The sequence below is a fragment of the Hemitrygon akajei genome, chromosome 9 (assembly GCF_048418815.1).
Source record: "Hemitrygon akajei chromosome 9, sHemAka1.3, whole genome shotgun sequence".
NCBI lineage: Eukaryota > Metazoa > Chordata > Chondrichthyes > Myliobatiformes > Dasyatidae > Hemitrygon > Hemitrygon akajei.
Window position 1 is genome coordinate 43,014,761 of NC_133132.1, and position 13,377 is coordinate 43,028,137.

At 44.5% G+C, this 13,377-nt stretch overlaps 1 protein-coding gene across 1 annotated transcript in view; it reads left to right on the forward strand.

Annotated features, from left to right (window-relative positions):
* Positions 1 to 366: 366 nt before the first annotated feature.
* prdm1a (PR domain containing 1a, with ZNF domain) overlaps positions 367 to 13,377 on the forward strand; it is a 102,079-nt gene continuing 89,068 nt past the window's right edge. The window contains exons 1-3 of the mRNA XM_073055838.1: positions 367 to 423; positions 578 to 650; positions 9,954 to 10,135. The gene's annotated coding sequence lies outside the window, so the exon portion shown is untranslated. The remainder of the gene's footprint in view (positions 424 to 577; positions 651 to 9,953; positions 10,136 to 13,377) is intronic.

Consider the following 13,377-nt stretch of genomic DNA (forward strand, 5'->3'; position numbering starts at 1 on the left):
CCCGTCGACAGGGGATGGAAGTTCCTATTTCAGAAAAGGACTAAGTTTGTTCATTAACCGCAGTGAACCGTGGGGGGAGGAGAAGGGGGGTGCTCTGGGGTGCTTGCAGTCCGGGGACTGGTTGGGGCTGAGGGGGGGTGGGGGGAGAGAACGTCAAGTCTCTCACTTTAGGGTGTCTCAAATGTTGGCGGAAGTTGGCCCTGGGGTCACGTGTGAGAGGTTAAACAATTACCAAGGAGGGATCCTGTCCATAATAAAACAAAGTATAACTTAAACGGCGCATGGAATAAACTACCCCAGTGGCTGAGTAGCTCTCGGAGACACTTTAATCGTCCTGAACGGATCCAATTATTTCGTCCCAACTTCCCTGTGTGGGAGTGGGCGGACCAGAGGAGGTGAGGCATGGTTCGATCCGACCAACAGGTAAAGGCATTCAGTTTAATGAGAAAGTCCGTGTTCTGCAAATCGACACACTCGGAGTTCCGAAACGAAACCCGATTTTCAAACAAATGCTGCGGTGGTTGTTTATTTGGTAGATGATGAAATTTGTATTTCATGCAAATCTTGTACGTCGCAGGTTTGAACTACATGGGACCGCGTCCCCGTGATACCAGTCTGAGGCGACGGGCTCCACGACCGCTCTAACTCAGGTAGGAACGCACACGGCGAGCCGCGTCATCCGCGTTGTTTGGTGTGGCTAGCCCGTGAAAAAAGAAATTACAGACCGACTTTCCATTGCAATTGACAAAGTACCAAAGCAAATAGATCCAGGCGGTGCATTTTATTTGAATCCTGACGGTAGTATAAACATTAGTGTTTCCCCTCTGCCCTTCCTCGCGGTCCAGTTTCGAGAAATGATTCTCAGTAATAAAGGTGCTGCGGAAGGATGGGTCTCGTGGCCGCACCGATTCTGTTGGGTTTGCGAGGGTCTGGGCGCTTTACAAAGACTCGGCTGGAAACCGGGAACAATCTTGGAACAAGATATCAATTTTGTCCTCCGGGTAAGAAAGGGGTGGGGGTGTTGGGTGTTAAAAGGAGGGGTACTTGCACCGCTTGAAGTTTTGCATTTTAGAAATCTCTCTCTCTGCATACAGAGCGGGTGTAGGTATACAGAATTGTTCCAGAATAACTCTTGCCCCGACTGGAGGGGGTGAGATGGGGGTGGGGGGGGGGGGGGAAGCTGAAGCCAGAAGCAGCTCGGTTAACGGCGAAGCTGCAGTGCGTGTCTCCCCGTTAACCTCTTCTACGTGGACTCAATTTATCCCCCACTATATTCCGTTTCTATCCCGCCAGTGGTATTTTAGATCAAATCTCCCGACGCTTTCGCGGTGGGCTTTGTGTAAGGCTGACACGGATCGGAAGAGATTTATCTTTCGGAGTAAGGATTTGAACTGGTGTGGCGGGGCGGGAGACTGAACCTCATATCTTGGAGATGTGTGTTAATCTGCTGGAAGCCACGGAGAGGGCAAATTAGCGAGTCCCCTTTTAATAGAGGCTTGTAGCTGGGATGAACAATTGGCATTGGGGAAAATGAGAAAATCCGCCTGAGACGGGCGTCAGTTTCTCTGAGGGAGGGTTACCCTTCGAGGCCTTTCTTCATTTGGTATTTTTAGAACCACACACCGTTCGTTCCCTGGCCAGTCCAAGGCGAGGTGCCAGACAGCACTGGTGAATTCTCCGCAATGTTTGGTTTTGGTCACATCGAATGACCTGTTTGGGAAAGTGAAGGATTTCAGCCAGAAAGGAGGAGCTCGGGTTTGTATTCCCTGGAGCAGAGAGGACTGGGAGGAGATTTATTGCTGGAGATTGGGGGGGGGGGGGGAGAGAGTTTAGGGAGGGTTAACGCGATGCCATTCCCAGGTTGTGACAGGGATTTGAGCACAATTTCAGAGTAGTGAGTGATTGTGGAAGAAGCTTTTCTAACCAGTGCACCAGTATCAGCAATTTTTAAGTTGCTCTTTCAACCAAGAAAGGGGTTATATGTTAGAAAATGGGGTGCAGTGAAAAGAAGAGTGGGATAGGCACAAAGCAATGGGGAAGAGAGGGCTACAGTATTTCTCAACAGAGGAGCATGGGTGAGTTAGGTCCAATATCTCTCCTCCTGTCCCAAAACATTTCCAACTAAGTGGATGAGAGCAGAAGTTGAAAGCCTTCATTTGCCACGTCCACCTCAAAAGCACCCTGTACTCAACCATTTAAGGCCTTTTTCTCCAAGGCTGAACAAGACCTTAGCTAGTACTTGACCTCAGTAACTGCTTCGGTCTCGATCCCTGGCTATGCTGGCAAGCCAGTCCTCTGGAAGGGACACCATACCTTGATGTAGTCCAGCTCTTAGTCAGCCACTTCTACCAAAGTTAATTGAACTGGTCAGGATTATAGAAACTGGGTCCTCTTTCACAGCGACTACTGAGTCCAAATGTGATTCCTTGTAACTAGATTCTTTATCTCGGGAAGTGAGACCAGGGTTGAACGTGGCGCTTACCGCAGCTTTGGAAAAGGAGTTCGCAAGGAAAACTGGCCGGAAAAGTAAAAGTTAATGGAAGTCAAACGTGGCTTCAAATGCAATATTGGCTGAGTGACCATGAGCAAAGGATGTGGTTGTCAGGAGTTTTAACATCTGGAAGTGCTACTCAGGGGATTTTTGCTGCAGCCCCTTGCTAAGTGCTGCAAATGTAGCGAGAAATGGCCAAGTGGTTCAAATAATGAGTTGCAGAAAATACCAACGGACAGGACTGGTGGATAGGAAAGTGTCCTGGAGCAGTGTGATTGAGGTAGAGGGACATGTTAAGAGTAGAAATAACAGTGATCTCTGGATTCTTGAAGAGTGCAAGTTCCTTTCTCGTCTTTGACTGTAAGAGCTGGGAAAAGATGATAGAATTATTTGCACTATTAATTAGGCCACAGCTAATAGTTCTCATCACCACACTGCAGGAAGAAAGTGGTTGCTTCAAAGAGGCTGCAGAGAAAAATTACGAAGAATTTGGTTGGTATTAGAGGAACTTGGCTCTAAGTAATTTTAGCTCAAACTGGATATAGCGAAATGAATTTCTTCAGAATAGAGGAGGCTGCTGAGGAAGGACTTAATTGTCTTTATGAGAAGAGGGAAGGAGGCTGCATAAGGTGGGCAAGACTTCAGTTAACATTAGTTAAGGTGTGTCTTGGAGAATTTGTACACAAATGAGAGCAAAGTTAGAGGGGGAACTACCACAAGTGTCATGAGGGTTCGGGACCTACTATTCAATAGTCCTTGTCTTCCTCCAGGTTTTGTGTACACCGACGCTCTGGATTAAATTTAGTAACCAGTTTACGTGCCAGTACACCACATGATCAGTTCAGAGTTTTTTGGAACAGCAAGCCCATTAATGCAAATTTTGTTCCTTAAGCAAGCTTAAAGTCATGAGCTCAAACGTTGTCTCCAGCAAGGGAGAATGAAGCTGAGTTCCTATGTTTTCAAGCAACAGGAGTTAGAAGGATCTGCTGCAAGTTCCAAGCTTTGCTGTGATGGATTTGGTGCTGGCTTGCACGCAAGGTCTCCATAAGCTTTAGTAATTGTAGGGAAACCTGACATTCCCAGAAAGCAGAAGAAACATGCCTTGTTGGTTCACTCCAAAAATCAACGGTGTAGCCGTATTCCTCCAAATCAGGTTCAGAAACTTGTAAAGTTAGTCAGCTCCATCATGGACACTAGTTTTCATAGTATCCAAGGCACCTTCAAGGAGTGGTGCCTTAGGAAGGTGGTATCCATCATTAAAGATCCCTACCTCCCAGAAAATGCCCTCTTCACACTTACCATCAGGAAAGAGGTACAGAAGCCTGAAGGCACACACTCAGCGATTCAGGAACAGCTTCTTCCCCTCTGCCGTCCGATTCCTAAATGGACATTGAACCCATGAACATTACTACCTTATAAAATTTCTGTGTTTTTGCGCTAATTTTAACTTAATGATTTAAAAAAATATATCCACTTCATGTAACTCAGTCTCTGTTTATCATGTATTTCATTGTACCGCTGCTGTAAAGTTAACAAATTTCGTGGCATGTGCTGGTGATATTAATTCTGATCTTCTGGTCCCGTTAGCTCATGTCACCCAATTACCTCAGTACTCTCAGTCTAAGTCTGGAACATTCACTGTCTTTGGAGGTAGAGAATCCCACCCTTTAACTGAATAAAAGCTTCTCTTGAAATCTGTCTCTGAGTAGTTAACCCTCATATTCTGAGACTGTGATCTCTGGCTGTTGGTGACCCAGACAATGAACCCTCCTGTCAGTGCCCATTCCAGCAGCTCCTTGCTCAATCTTCTAAATGGTAAGGAATATATAGCATATTTTACTCAATTTGTCTCATTGAAAAATCATTCCCCCCCCCCTTTCCTTGGATCGCTTTAATAAATCTTTGCAATTTAATGAATTCAGATCTATCGCTTTGAGTTGAGACATAGAACTCTCCAGAAGTTTTCCCAAACGCATTAAATGTATTTTTTCATAAACTTAACCCCTTTCCAATAAAGCACAACATTTGATTTTCAAATTACTTGTACGTACTCAGGATTCATGCTGTTCCCTGGGCACGACTTGACAGTAACTAAATACAAGATACTTGTGCTTGCTCTCTGAATGTCAGCATTTCCCACTCCCTCCCAGTTTCGGTTTCTCCTCCCCTTGTGCTTCCCCACTTTCTTGCTTGATCATGAATCTTGCCTGTATCCCTTTACAGATCAGTTGCCCGTTCTATACAGCTTGCGTTCTGAGCATGTTTAATAATGTCAGCATCCTTGCACGCAGGTGGGATTAGTTTGTATGGTTAGAATGGCTATCACGAGCTGAAGACTCTATCCTCATACTGTATTGCCCAACGTATCATCTTCGTGAAACCAGTAGTCATCGTCTGCTGACACAAAAAAAAACTGCCCACCCTCTGCTGAATGAACCCTTGTTTAATTTCTCAGCCCAATCACGTAAGTCCTGCAGGTAGAGTTCAGGCAGTGGTATAAAGCTGGCATATGCGTGCCCCACTCTCTCTGTTCTCTGTCAGCCCTTTCAGCTCAAACGCAGTATCTTGGCTTCACGTCAAGCAGGTTTGCTGGAGTACCAATCGGGGATGAAGACCGTAGCTGGTTCTGCTCTCCGATTTAGTGCAAAGAAGCGAATTTATCAGGAGGGCTGAGTGACTAGCTGGAGCCGCCTCGGTGCCGTCTCGCCAAGAATCTTCCGGAGCTGCATTAGTTTAACACACCTGCTCCAATGTCATTGAGAGTGAGCAGTCAGCAGCAAAGCTGTTTAGAAATGCTGAGCCGTTCCTTTGAGCTTCTGTAAAACTGAATATGATCCTTGTGACTTGCAGATCATTGGCTTTAATCTGGCGCAGAATGGACTGATTCCCACTTGTGTGGCAATGGAAAACCACCCTCACTTAATCTGCCACTCACTTTGTTATTGATCTGATTTCACAGCTTTGCTCAAATTTTGGGTGATGCAAGGCAACCTATTGGGAGATTTGCAGATTCCCATTGATGCACCAGCCGATGACATTGCAGGGTTGTGTATATATTTTTGCAATAAGTTTAACTTTTGCCATTACCTGGTTCGAGACTGACGGCAGATGATCTAATTTATTCAAGATGATGGAGAGTAGAAAGCGAATTGAATCAAAATGGAATCTGTCAGTTGCCTGGTAATCCAGAGAACACTTATTTAGCAGCACAGAGTTTCTCAGCCATCCCCAACACTACAAGGTTGTACTGTGCTGTGTAGTTTGGCTCATGACCTGGAATATACAGCGAAACCCGTTACTGGCTTCGGTCCACCCTTATCACATTCCAGTTGTACACAATAAATTAATTAGTGTGCTGCTCGTACTACTAATTGCTTCCAGATAATGAAGTCAAAATCCTGCGGAGTTTTGTTGGAAGCTGTGCACAACTTGTTTTGACAGGCTCCTGACAACTTTTTTTTTAAGTGGGGGAAAGTTAATTTTCTTCATTCACTGGTGTAGTTTCCCCTTTTGGTGTGGTGATGGGAGGTAGGTGGACGGAATTATACAGGTCATTATTTTCAGTCCTTTAGTCTAGCCAAGACAAACACAGTGTTAAATATTTATGGCCTTCTGTGTTACTGATACCTTTCCTCATTGTGAAGAGATGGATCTAGTTCCTGGCAACTGTTCTTAAACTGGCACATCTGCCCCCCTCCCCACCCCCCCTCCCCGGCTCTTTCTCCTGCTGTCACCCTTTCTGTCACGTTAAGTTAGATAAACATTTGCTTCCCAGTAATTATTTATGGCCGAGGATACCTCTCCTTGCCAGGCACTGTGGAGTCATCAATGCATTACCTCGCCTGCTGTGCCGGGTGATTTGACACGTGCGTGCGGGGGTGGGCGAAAGCTTACAGCATCTTCAGCTGAGCATAGGTCAAGGGGACTGCTTAGATCAGTGGGCGGGGCCGCTGGGTTTATTTTGGGTGAATCGATTGACATGTCTGTATAAGGCAAACAGGAGGGGGAAAAAGTTGCCTCTCTCCCTAGTCATCCAGGTGGTTGTAAGGGGATCAGAGAGACTGAACGTTTTTATAGAGCTCTTTAGGAATGCCTGGAATTCTAGTGGTACTGATCTGTAGGAAGCTCTGACTAGCTGCATACGTGAGTTGTTTCAGGACATGCATTTCCTTTCCTCTTGAGAGAGTCTGGTATTTTTTTTAATGACTCTGCACTTTAGTTTGCATCAGTAATTTCTCAGTCGACAAGTGGGAATGATTTGCCTTCCTAAAAAAAAAGCTGTCCAGAATTGGTTTAAGCTAATTGGTAGAAAAATTTGGAGGGAATTTGGAGAAAATGGTCCTTGTTTGGAGCATTGTGGAGGTTTGAGCTCAATGCCAGGAATCCTCATCACCTGTATAACAAATATCTGGAATGGAGCTTGAGGTACTGTGACTTCTAAAGTCTGATTAATACTTGTGCGTCGCATTTACACTGTAGGTACCACGTACCCTATACCGTCCTTACGCCATAGGGTGACATGCACCTCCCCAAAAAATTAACTCGCCTGTCGTGGTGACGCAGACTGCGACAACTGTGATTGGTCCGCATTTCCGGTTGCTTCTTCTCCGCCACATCTGTACACCAACGCGAAATAGATGAACCAAATTGTCAAATCGACCTGGCGACGTGCGAAAATGTTTGAAATGCATTTCCTCGTCCATGTCTCTCATGTAGAAACTCAGCACGGTGGCATAGAAACCCCACCGCCAACTAGCGTTTTGGCGCTCGCCACGCATGCTCGCTACAGCGTAGAGCCTACTCAGAAGTGAAAATCAGGCCTAAGGCATAGCCCGTACGCACGAGTATAAATGAGCCTGAAGCCAAAGATTAGTCATGAGCAGGTTTTATTTAGGCTGGTACAACCAATTGGGAACATATTGTGCTGTAAATTTCCATGATCCCATGACACATCACAGCATAGAATTATGAGGTTAATTATTCAGTGCATATTACAACAGCCAGCAGGATGGCCCCAGGGCACCCAATAAATTATTATCCAAATGTTGTTGGGTATAGCTAATTCAGAGTAATAGGGAATGAGTCAATATTGTAATGGCTATATGGCTAGCAAATCCTTTTCTTGACTTGTGATAATCCTCGAAGCCCATTGTTAATGTTTCCTGTTGAGTAATTGGCAGAAGTGTAGCCACATCATTGGAACTGAACATCCATTCTGTATAAAATAAATCTGCTGGAATTCTCTGAGGAAATAACAGGCAGGATGGACAAAGGAGAATTGGTGGATGTTGTGTGCTTGGATTTTCAGAGAGCTGTTGCACATGAGGCTGCTTAACAAGATAAGAGTCCATGTTATTACTGGAAAGGTACTAGCTTAGACAGCGGATTGCCAGGAAGCACGAATAAACAGAGCCTTTACTGATTGGCTGCCGGTGAGTAGTGGTGGTGGTCCACAAGGTTTGGTGCTGGGACCGTTTCTTCTTGCAGTGCTTTGGTTAATGGAATTGATGGTTTTGTGCCCAAGTTTGCAGATGATACAAAGATAAGTGGGGAGGCAGATAGGGTTGAGGACGCAGGGAGTCTAGAGGAGAATTTTGACATATTGGGAGAATGGGCAAAAGAAGTGGAAAATGGAATGCTGTGTCAGGAAGTGTATGCTTATGAACTCTGATAGAAGGAACAAAACTATTTTCTAAACAGCGAGAACATTTTAAAAAATTTGAGGTGCAGTGGGACTTGGGAGTCCTTGTGCAGGATTCCCTAGAGGTTCATTTGCTGGGTGAGTCAGTGGTGAGGAAGGCAAATACAATGTTGGCATTTATTTTGAGAGGACTAGAACATAAAAGCAAGTATGTAATGCTGAGGCTTTATAAGGCACTGGTGAGGCCTCACTTGGAATATTGTGAACAGTTTTGGGCCCCTTATTTAAGAAAGGATGTGCTGACATTGGAGAGGGTTCAAAGGAGGTTCAGGAGAATGATTTTGGGAGTGAAAGTCTTATCATATGGAGAGTGTTTGATGGTTGTGCTGGTTTGATTCCAGCGCTTGTTGGAATTTAGAAGAATGAGGGGGAATCTCGTTGAAATCTATCAAATGTTGAAAGGCCTAGATTGAGTGGATGTGGAGAGGATATTTTCTATCATGGAGGAGTCTAGGACCAGAGGGCACAACCTCAGCATAGAGGGACATCCATTTAGAATGGAGAAGAGGAGGAATTTCTTGAACCAGAGGGTGTGACTCTGTGGAATTCATTGCCAAGGCAACTGTAGAGTCCAGGTATTTAAGGAAGAAGTTGATTGGTTCTTGATTAGACAGGGCACGAAAGGTCACAGGGAGAAGGCAGAAGAATGGGGTTGAGAGGGACAATGATTGGCCATGATGAAATAATGGAGCAGACTCGATGGGCTGAATGGCTTAATTCTGCTGCTATGGCTCATGATCTAATAACCTTGGGTGTGTTGGTATGTGCTGTCAGCTTCTAGGATTAAAGGTTTTCGTCAGTGTTGGAACGTGGAAGTTATTGGGTGAAATGAGGCCAAGTCCATTCAGTTTTCCTCCCACCAGCTGAGTTGCTATGTGCTACAGAATTAAAATAATTGTTGACTAGTTACAACAATCAATCCCTCTGCATCAGCCTACAACAGAGCCAAAAATAAGGTTGGGGGGGGGGGGGGGGGAGTGGGAGAGGTATCTCTCTTATCAGAGAGCCAAAGTCGCTTGTTCCTCCCAAGACTTTATGCATCTCAAAAATGTTCCTCTGATGGAGAAAATTCCGATCGTGTTACCTGAGCAAGTAAGTGTTGGCCAAGGTGTGCCACGTGAAAGAATCACTGCGTGAGGAAGTGGGTGAGCGAGAGACGGTTGAAGTTTGTTGTCGTGTGCACAAGTATGTGCAAGCGCAGATGAGAGGCACGGCATTTACAAGGAAAGCATCAAATCAAACATAACATAGTAAAGAAAAATACCAGGATGAACACAATTAGAACAAAATGAACCAAGTTGATGGCAGTGCAAAATGACCATAGTGAAGTATGCAGGCTGGATCAAGGAGTGAGTAGCTGAAGGGAAGTGACCATTGTGAAAGCTGGTGGTGAGGTAATGAATTGTTTACTTGCTCCCATTATAGGAGACGTGGGGGGCTACCCCAGATAACATAGCCAGACAGTTACAAGCCTTGCTGTTGATAGCAGCTTGTGGATGAGTAATCACAGCAGTGGAATTTAGATGGAAGCTGAGGCTGGTTGCTAGCACACTGGCAGTGTTGTTGTTAACAGGTTTAGAAGCTGTGGGTTGGAGTCTGTTGCAGAAGGGACCAGGTCTGAAGTTCACCTTTGGGAACAGAAACCTAAGAGTCTGTTTGAATGGCTAAACAGTGGTGTTTTAATGCGTCCAATGAACCATCTTCCTGACAGTAAACCAAAGGGAAATATAACATCCGTGCCCCTTTTTCTGTCTGTTCCAGCTGGCGCCACCGGGTAGCAGTTTGGAGGAAGGTTGACTTCTGTTCTTTCCTCATTCGAACTACAAGAAGCCTTGCCTGAGACCAGCAAAGTCAGCACGGCTCAGAGATCGTACCCAGTGAACATTCCTCAGTCACATGGTTCAGTTACTCATCAGGTGACCTTCCTGCAATCAAATCACCAGGTGAGTGGCGCAAGAGATTTCCTAAACAGTTACACTTTTAAAGAGAAAAAAAAAATTTGCTGAGCTCTGGGCAAACGTTGAGGGTGTGGGATGAACTGTGATGTTTTTTTCAAAGGGCTAGCACAGGGAAGATGGGCTGAAACACTACCTGGTATGTTGACTGATTCCTGTTGGCAGAATCTGAAAACATTCGCCTTCAGAGTTGGGTGTTTCTATTTTTTTTCTCATGTTTGACATTCAAATTCAAGTTGTAGTAATTGTTGGTGTCATTTTGAAAGTTCAACAAACAAGCTCCCACAAGACATGAGAGCCATTTATATTTTCCAGCTTGTTTGACTACACAGTATGCCCTCTTACTTTTCAAGTGTGGTTAACTAAACATGAACCGGACTCCAGCATCAGCGCTAATGAACAGTCCACGTTTTGGTTTGTTTAAGGATCGTTGCAGAGACTATATGTACCTGGAGACAGTCCTGTGTTTGCATCCAGAACAATATCTCTCTGTGTGATGCGAAACTGAACTACCTGGCACCCTTCAGACAGTCGCATTTTTCTCCCTCAGTTTTGAAGCCGCAGACCAAAGGTTCTATTTTTTTGTTTACAGACGACCATATACCATGTGACCCACCTTGCTTTTATGGGGGGGGCGGCGCACCTCGTAGTCTTTTGTTGGCTGGGGGAGTGGTAGGAAGGTGGAAAAAATCTTTTTCAGTCATTACAAAACTATCATACAGAGTGCTGCAATCAATATTCCTCCCTGAGCAAACTGACACACAGCAAGTGGGCTTGCCAGTATTTTTCTTTGCATATGTGTGTTTTCTATTAAATTAATCAAAGTAATTGTTTGCACAGTCACTTTACTTTCTAACTGGAACTGCCATGATGACTCTCCAGATTTCAGTAAGTTGTCACAAATTTGTTCAGCTCTCCAGTTCCAGGAATTGCTCCTAAGTTTAGACCATGCCATTTTTTTAAAAAATTGAACTGGTCTACGTCAAAGGGAATGGTTGCTGGCTAATTTTCCTAGATACTGTGTCAGACTAAGGGGAGTTCATTCAAGACGGAGGTGCATGGGACTTTCTTCTTGCAGAGGGTTGTGAATCACTGGAATTCTTTACCCCTGAGAATTCTGGAGACTAGATCACTCAGGACATTTAAAGAGAAACATCTGGGAATTCAGGGCATGAGAAGCCAGGCCAGAAGATGAACAAGGTCTGGGGAAGGTTGGCAATGTTGATTGACAAGCTCAGACTCGAGGGGCTGAGTGGCCTATCTTCTTATGTTCTTTTGTTATATATATTGTGTGATTAGATTGTAATATTAGCAATTTCAAACCATTTGGGCCCTTAAATCCATGTAATCATTCATTGGTATTTCTATCACAGCTTGAAATGCTGTGTTTGTGTTCCATATCCCTTGGTAGACTAGGTGCAAGTTGAATATGACTTGGTGGTTTCATCCACACACAGTTCCTCTCTTCCCATTACAATTTGACTACTTGTCAGTTAACCTCCAAGAATTTGCTGAAACTGTAATTATTTGCTTGTGGGATATTTCACTCAAGACGCTACTTACTCATGAGAAGCATTTGTGCCATGTCCCAGCCCTTGCTGTGGTTTCTGGGTTGTGAGCAACTGCACAAACTCTGGCTACTATGGAATGGTATTCTGGTTGGAGCTCCATAACTTTTGGTGGTTGTCACGACTGGTATTTGGACCTCTGTCGTTTCCGATGTACGTAAGAAACTTGGATTAAAATGTAGTTAGAATGGTTGGTAGGTTTGCAGATGCTAGAGTTTTGGGAAGTGAAGAATGTTGTTAAAGGATACAGGAAAAGATCAACCAGTTCCACTTGTGGGCTGATAAATGGCAGATGCAGTTTAATCCAGTCAGATGTAAGGTGTTACACTTCGGGAGAGGAACTGTAAGGAAAAATTATGCAGTTATTAGAAGGGACCTTAATCACATTAATGTGCATTCTCAACCTGGGGTCTAGGGACCCTCAGTTAATGGTAAGGGTCAATGGCATAAAACAAGTTTGGGAACCTGGTATAGATAGATATTGGCATCCGTCCATTCAAAAATTGGCAACATACAAGGCAACAGAGTAAAGTTTACAAACTTATGATGTGGTTTTATAACAGTTTGATTAATGCACGCTTGGAATATTGCAGGCAATTCTAGTCACCCACATAGGAAGAATATGGAGGCTTTGGAGAGGGTTTAGAAGAGGTTTTGCAGAATGCTGCCTGGATTAAAAGGTACTTGTTTTAAGGAGAAGTTGGACAAACTTGAATTTTCTGAAGTGTCAAAGCCTGAGAGCAGACTAATAGAGGTTCGTAAAATTACCTGAAGCATAGATAGGGTAGGCACCCAGAATCGCTCTCCTAGAGGGCATAGCTTTAAGACAAGAGGGAAATGTTTAAAGGGACTATTCTGGCAAAGTACCTTTACACTGAGTATGTAAGTACCAAGGGTGGGAATGGAAGCAGATATGACAGTGGCATTGAAGAGGTTTTAAGATAAATACAGGAATATTTTGGGATATGGTCCAACTGCAGGCAGCAGAGATTAGTTTAATTTGGTACCACGCTTGGCACAGACATTCTGGACTAGCGGGCCCCTTACTGTACTGTACTGTCCGATGTTCTAATATATCCACTTTAACTCAGAACTTGCACCATTATCTATTCCCTTGAGATGGACTTGGGACCCCTTCGGGTCTGCAGATCCAAACCATTTACAAGTTGAAGTTGCTGGTCAGTTTTTATGGTTCAGAAAAATAATGTTAATTGAAGAAAAAGATTGTTTACTCATCTGGCCAGTGAGACAGAAATGGTGATGCATTCATTTAAGATTAAAAAGTACTCTCCTGTGTCAGCACTCCTGTTATCTAATGTACAGCAATGAAAGCAGATCAGATACAAGGGTGGTGGTGGGGTGGGGGGGGGGGGGAAAGGAAATATAAGTCTCTGCTGCTCACTGCCAGAACCTGCTGAACAACAAACTTCAAATGAAGTCTGTCTCAGTAATGGCTCCTTCATTGGGAATTGACTTGGATATGTGGGTGGCTCCTGATATCAGCTGATGGGGGCAAAGTGCTTCACTCTCAACTACTTCCTCAGTGCAGGGAGAATTCAGGTTGGAGGACATTCTGTCAACAAATTGTTGGGGGGGGAGGAAACACTGCACTCCACCTCTGTTGGGATGCATCTCAATGCTTTGGCTGAGAAGCATTGGCAT